Source organism: Etheostoma spectabile, chromosome 24 (assembly GCF_008692095.1).
Source record: "Etheostoma spectabile isolate EspeVRDwgs_2016 chromosome 24, UIUC_Espe_1.0, whole genome shotgun sequence".
NCBI classification, from domain to species: domain Eukaryota; kingdom Metazoa; phylum Chordata; class Actinopteri; order Perciformes; family Percidae; genus Etheostoma; species Etheostoma spectabile.
The window spans coordinates 7,081,790-7,089,168 of NC_045756.1; the positions used below are offsets into that span (position 1 = coordinate 7,081,790).

At 37.5% G+C, this 7,379-nt stretch overlaps 1 protein-coding gene, 1 non-coding gene and 1 pseudogene across 2 annotated transcripts in view; 2 read left to right on the top strand and 1 right to left on the bottom strand.

Moving 5' to 3' along the window:
* The window catches only part of LOC116674253 (sialoadhesin), an 11,731-nt gene extending 9,600 nt beyond the window's left edge, over positions 1 to 2,131 (bottom strand). The window contains exon 1 of the mRNA XM_032506854.1: positions 2,094 to 2,131. The gene's annotated coding sequence lies outside the window, so the exon portion shown is untranslated. The remainder of the gene's footprint in view (positions 1 to 2,093) is intronic.
* A 2,044-nt stretch (positions 2,132 to 4,175) lies between these two features.
* trnat-ugu (transfer RNA threonine (anticodon UGU)) lies at positions 4,176 to 4,248 on the top strand. Its single transcript has one exon. It is a non-coding gene; the product is annotated as a tRNA-Thr (tRNA).
* Positions 4,249 to 5,617: 1,369 nt separating this feature from the next.
* LOC116674054 (zinc finger protein 878-like) overlaps positions 5,618 to 7,379 on the top strand; it is a 9,912-nt pseudogene continuing 8,150 nt past the window's right edge.

Here is a 7,379-nt window from a genome sequence, read left to right on the forward strand (position 1 = left end):
TATTCATATACATTTTACAAAATATTATGAATATAATCTATGATGTATTAAAGTGGATAAAATGGAGACTTTAGTCACAAGTTACCCGCCAAGTCAAACATCTGGTGTTATCTTGGTGAAAATAACTCAAAAGTAATGCAAAAGTAGTGTAATACAGTACACTTTAGAGACAGTAATATAACTAATTACTCAAAAATGACAGTAACTAGTAATCTATTATACATTACATTTTGGAAGCAACTTGCCTAAAACACTGATTATATATACTGTATGTATATATTTATTTATATATTGTATACAATTGAGCTGCATCTATAATGACATGATGGGCGGCCTAGAGCCTTTAAATATAACTTTTTATGGTGCATACAAAACTAAGCTATTAAAATAATAATGTATTCCAGTATTTATACATGTTTTTTTTTTATGTTAAAATGTGCAACAGTGAATCCTTCAGCTTAACTGTATCTGTGATTGGCTCCCTTAGCTATAGGCCTATGTAGTGGAAATAAAAAATAAAAAAAAAACTTTACAAATTTGTTAGATTCATGTTAATCTACATTTTCAGACATATTGATACATTTAGTTTTTGTACTGTCAAACAATAATTTGGTATTGCCCCATGCAGTTACTCTAAGGACCCCTCAGAGTGACTGCAGGGGCTAGGGATCCCGGACCAGAGGTGGGTAGAGTAGCCAAAAATTGTACTCAAGTAAAAGTACTGTTACTTTAGAATAATATGACTCAAGTAAAAGTAAAAGTAGTCATCCAAATAATTACTTGAGTAAGAGTAAAAAAGTGCTTGATGAAAAAACTACTCAAGTAGTGAGTAACTGTTGAGTAACGTCTGATTTATTTCTTAACACAAGCATCAATCAGACCGACAAAAATACAAAATAATCATATTTAGGCAAATATAGTTCATCCAATCAATAAAATAAATTAAAATGAATTTATTAATTACAAAATAGCTTAAGTGAAGAGAATTGTCACATCAAATTTGGATGGATACTGCATGTGCAAAACATACTGTATGTAACCTAAAACAGGGGCTCCCAAAACCTTCAGCCCACGACCCCCCAAAGTAACGGTGCAAGTGACTTGCGACCCCCCCACTAGAAACGTATATAAACATTGCGCGCAACCGCTCACGCACTATAGGCGTGAAAATCAAAAGAGCTGTTCCCTTTTTAGTTATTTGCTTGGTTTGATTTTAAATTTAGCCACTAGTTTTATCTTGTGTTAAAATCATGGCTAACATATGCTATTTCTAATCGTTTTTAAATTTTTATTTTATTTCTGGAAATCAACTTGCGACCCCCCCCTCTCTGGCTCGCAACCCCCCTGTGGGTCCCGACCCCCACTTAGGGAATCACTGACCTAAAAGACAAACGTTCACCTCTCCACAGCCAAAACTAAAATTACCGCTACGTTTCCTCAGGTTAGATGTTGAGTCTTTGAATGCTGACATGTCCGTTTGTTTTGGTCGACACTGAAGGCACCGCATAATGTAGCTGCTGTTTCGCACTTTTCCTAAAAGGTAACCATGCTTTCACTATGAGGCCGGGGGGGGGGGGTCCTCCTGGTCTGCCTTGGCGACGGTTGATTCTGACATCTTTGATTTGCTACGACCGTAAAGCCAACCTGTCCCGGCGCTGACCTCGAGTATGGTCACGTGACTGCACGACGACGTTTGATTGGTGGAACACAGTCACGTGGTAGAGCCTTCAGCGGAAGACTCTCTCTCTCTGTCAAAATAAAACGTTTAAATGAGACGTACGCTGGGGTAAAAACAATGACGCGCAGAATACCAAAGAGGTAAAAAGAAAAGTAACGAGCTCATTGTAGCCTGATGTAGCGGAGTAAGAGTACAGTTTATTCTTCACTAATCTACTCAAGTCCAAGTAAAAGTATAGAGATTTAAAACTACTCCTAGAAGTATAATTTTTTCAAAAACGTACTCAAGTAAATGTAACGAAGTAAATGTAACTCGTTTCTACCCACCTCTGTCCTGGACCCCCTGTTGAAGACCAATGAAAGAATGAATCCATTACACACACACACACACACACACACACTGGCTTGAAACGTACCTTGATGCAGGGCAGACGTCTGGCGGGCGATAAACACTGAAACAACAGTCCCAGTCAGTCATTCATCCAAAACACAGCTTCATAAATATTAGTTCCAACTTTTGATAACTTCGGCATCAGATCGGCATCTTCAGCATAGTGTTACAGCTTTTTACAATCACTCTGGCACTACTTTCAGAACCGTCATTTTTCAAAACTCTAGACACAAAACCCATAACCAACGATCAAAATGCCAAATTTTTTCAAAACCCTAACATGTTTCAATACACATAAACTTAAGATCACTTTAACCAAAATCACCTGTTCAATATGACATCAAAGTACTACTACTTCAAAAAGCATTGTCTATTCATTTCATTACAGTGTTATCGAATCAACAGCTCATAATGATCAGTAACTGCTGCATTATTCTAAATGCATAGTTGTATGGAGACAGAAACAATATCCCACCAATTAGCATGGAGCATGAACCAATTATGCTACATTATCTATGGATGTAATATTTCATCATCATTCTTTATTGTAATGTACTACTGTTTATCAGCTTCTATGGTCCTGTGTACTACCTTTATTGTAAGACTATTTACAGTATTGATGGTTAAATTACTGCACTGTATGCCTGCAGGCCCATTGAACTGCCTGTTCAATTCTGCCATATATATATACTTTATACATACTCGTATACTATTTATTTATCATACTACTTAAGCAGTTGCACATTTTTGTATTCCCAACTTGTATATATATTCAATTATTTGTTCTTGTATTTTATCCTATTATTATTTCTTGTACATCGTATGTATGTATATTGTATCCTAGTATTTCATTTATATTTATATTCTGTGCTGTGTGACTGATTTTGCTGCCGTAACACTATAATTTCCCATTTTATTGGGATGAATAAAGTATCTATCTATCTATCTATCTATCTATCTATCTGAAGATGTAGAAGTACAGTAATCATTGCTTTGTTTTTCTTTTTACAGTATAAGTAAGTTGAGGAACACTGCATTTGATATTTTACAGTACTGTCTTTTCTTTTCCATTTCCTAGCTAATTATTTAAGTTTGACTCAAATAAAGCTATGTTATGATTGTATGGTTTTTCATCACTACATTTCAGATTTTGTTCAATGACTCCACTGTGTCCGTAGTATTCTCTTTACAACTGCAGTGCTTTTACAGGGATGTATTTTCATCTAGTATCATACTGACACATGTATCACCTACCAACCGGAAGGGCTTAGGTGGTTAAAGCTACATCCTTAACTGACTTTGATATGTTACTGAAGGTGTGTGTACTCACGGAGGAAAAGAAGAGTTGCCTTCATGTTGTCTGCAGGCGGAAGCTTTAATGACTGCTAACAACTGGGTGGGAAGTTCCTCTTAAAGTTAACACAGAGACGGTGTAGAGTGGCATGCAGAGCCTAAGACACTGACATGAACGTGTCATAAACATTATAAACAAGTCATAAACCTTTATGACATAACGCTTCTTCTAGTAAGTGTCATTCGGTTCTGTCATGACAAGTTAGGGTTAGGGTTCATGTGTCATGACTGTGTCATGTCACTCTTACGTAGATACCTCCAAGTAAAGTGTTACCAATCACAGCATGCAAGTATACGTTATGATACCCACCTAGTTTATGTATCAACCATTTCTGTTCATTTGGCCTAATGAAGCTAATGAAGCTGTTGATGTTGATGAAAATTAGTAAATTGATTATTACCTCTTGTCCACTCTGTGAGGAAGAGCCTGGAGGACGCTCAAATCAGGCAGCGCCTTGGCCGTTTACATCACTCAGCATCACATGGACCTTAAACCACACCTGGCAGTGATGTCACAGGGTCCTGGTGTACACCTGGGCCACGTTCTGGGCCCGATAAAACAAGTTGAAATACACTTTGCTGCTCATTGGGTAACACCGCTGACACACACACCAAACAAGAGAAAACATATCTCAAAGTCTGTTGCACACCAAGGACTAATAATAATAATAATAATAATGATAATAATAATAATAATAATAATAATAATAATAATAATACATTTTATATGTAATGCACTCCATAACCTGTAAGAGGCACTGTAGCTTAGTGGTTAAAGCACCTGTCTTGTAAACAGGAGATCCTGAGTTCAATCCCTAGCAGTGCCTGTGTTTCAATGAATGTGTCTGAGACTTTCATTAACTAGGGTACATTTTCAATTTGTGTGCATCCAAGTCCCAGAAATGCTTGTTACTAACGTAGCTCAGGGGAGCTTATGCCCTGGAGTCCTTGGACCAAAATCTTGATTGCAGCTGTTGTAGTGGTCATGCTGCATGCCCTGCTACACCATGCTATGCTCAACAGTGCCTTACAGAGTCCTGCAAAGTCCTGCTATGCTACTTTAAATAAAAGTGAATTGAATTTTCAACAAGAGCAACAAATTTAATACCTGATTTGCCAGAGCCTGAATGTCATATCATCCATATAGAAAGTTACATCTTATTATAGTTCTTAACACTGTGCACACGGGATGTGATATATATCATATTAGGTTAGCCAAAGTTGTTTTTTTTTGTTATTAATTCACCCGCCATTAGCATCCCATTGACTCTCATTCATTTGACAGTGAATAACTTTGCATCTGAAGCGTTTAAAGACTTTATTTGTCTGTTGTTTATTACTAAAGAAACACAACAATGTATAAAAGGCTCCATTACCTTGTAAGTCACGTTATAGCTCCGTAGCAGACGTTTTTATGTAAAAATAGGCTAACGATTGTGTCATAACCACGCGACTTACTGTCACACAGTAGAGGAATCACCGTATAGTCAGGAGAAGCTTGCAGACACTTTGGACTTACATCAGCTGTTTAGGTTTAATTACTAATGTTAACTAGCATGTTAGTTAGCAGTTATTAGCCTGTGCCTATGTTAATGTTAGCTAGCATGTTAGTTAGCAGTAATTAGCCTGTCTATGTTAAGTTACTAGCATGTTGGTTAACAAATTAGCCTGTGTCTATGTTAATGTTAAAGCATGAGTTAGCAGTAATTAGCCTGTGTCTAGTTTAATGTTAACTAGCATGTGTTAGCAGTAATTAGCCTGTGCCTATGTTATCTCCTAACATATACCTACCTCTCGGTCTCTGCTGATTGGGATGATTGAGATTTCTCTTGCACAGCTACCAGAAGACTTACAGCTTTCAGACAGGTTGCTCACGTCACATCTACGTCTGGAGGCTGCGCAGTAACGCTCAGCATCACTGGAAAAATGCTTCTAATGTCCATGCTAATGGCTAATCTCCTTCATTGGTCTCCTCCAGAACAACGGGATCTGTTTGTCCATTTTTTTAACTGTCTATGGAAATGAAGCGAGTTTTTTTAAATTGTTTTTTTGTATTCATTCAGAATATAAATATACAAACAACACTTTTGGAAATTAAGCGAGGTAGATGACCATCCTTAATGATGATGTTAAACCCACACTTTTGAATAACAGGCCGTCAGTTAAAGCGGAACGAAAAACGCCCTTAATTCCACTCCGTCGTAACTTAAACAGTGTGACACCCAGCGGAAGTAAACAACACAAGTGCCAGTTGAGTTAGCTGAATGCTCGTGTTGAGTGAGCTTAAAGAGACTGTATTGTAGTTGTAGTGCAGGTAATTCTCACAGCTGTAAGTAAGCAACGATGTCTTCAGTTGGGTATTTGAGAGAGTTCATCAACGAGCGACTAACTGCTGCCGCTGAAGACATATTCGGAGTTTTTGAAAAAACTATCGTCGAGTACGAGGAAGAGATCCATCGTCAGCGCAGGCTGTTGGATGTCGTTTGGAAACCCGAAAAAAACTTACACAGGATAGGTGTGTATGCACTTTATGATTTGAATCATGGTTACAACCGCCGATGTCTAGCTTTATGACTATAAATTACGTGTCAGCGGAAATGGAAAATGAGCCAAGGGTGCGTCTATGTGCTGGATTCTTACTTAGCGGAGGCTACCCAGCAAAGACCAGTGAAGACAACGTTGTTGTTAATATTTTTAACCTAACAGTCAGATTCATTTTAAATAATACAGTGCGTGATACAGTTCAGTTGCTTAGGTTTAGACTTGTAAAGCAACAGTATTAATGCAATATCCTATCCAAACTTTGGTCAAAGTCAGAATCCTTGATTAATGTGTTGCTACAACAAAGTAAATTATTTAAAGAGAGAAAATGCACATTTCATAATGTGTTAAAGCGCCCATATTCAGCTCATTTTCAGGTTCATAATTGTATTTTGAGGTTGTACCAGAATAGGTTTACATGGTTTCATTTTCAAAAAACACCATGTTTTTGTACATTGCTGCAGATCCTGTTTTCACCCTGTGTGTTTAGGTCTCTGTTTTAGCTCCAGAGTGAGACATCTCACTTATATACTATCTTTGTTGGGAATCACGCATGCTCAGTAGCTCAGTAAGATCCCATCAGCTAGATAACTCTGTCTCCAGCTTTGATCAATTCAAGGCAAGATTAGCTGGGAGACTTCTTCTAGACGAGGGCCACTTGTGGAATTCATTCTTTCATTCAAACCTTTATTTAACCAGGATAAAAAAAAAAAACAAAAAAAAAAAAAAAAAAAAAAAAAAAAAAAAAAAATTAAAAAAAAACAAAAAAAAACTCCTTGAGATTAAAAATCTCTTTTACAAGAGGGTCCTGGCAAGTGGCAGCAGCACGTTTCGATAGACAGAGACACTTACATGTAATACATAAACACACTTTCACTTATATTCAAAAACAAATGTCATCATAAATACCAGGGTCCTAAATCAATTAAAAACCGTGACATACAGACTGCCCTTCTGCAAGGCTCCTAACAAGCCTTTAAAAGAATAAAATGAGACCAACTCCTTCAACTGGAGTTCATTTGAAGCTGATTCCATGCAGATGGGGGCGCAAAATAAAAGCCTTTTGCCGAAGTCAGTGTGGGCTTTAGGGACTGTCAATAAAACCAGATCCTGTGAGCGCAGGTGAATGTCCCTGCAGACCTCGGGAGGATATAAGGGTTCAGGTAAGGAGGAAGAAGTCCTAATACTGCCTTATAAATAAAAAGATGCCAGTGCATCCAACGCTGAATTGAGAGTGAAAACCACTGACCCGAGAATACAGCAACAGGTGAGTGAGAGATTTTAAGTTTGTGAGAAATCGCAAGGCTCCATGAAACACAGTGTCCAAAGCATGAAGACACTGGGAGGTTGAATGCATGTAGAAAATATCACTGTAGTCCAAGACCGACAAGAATGTTGCATTTACTAGTTGTTTTTT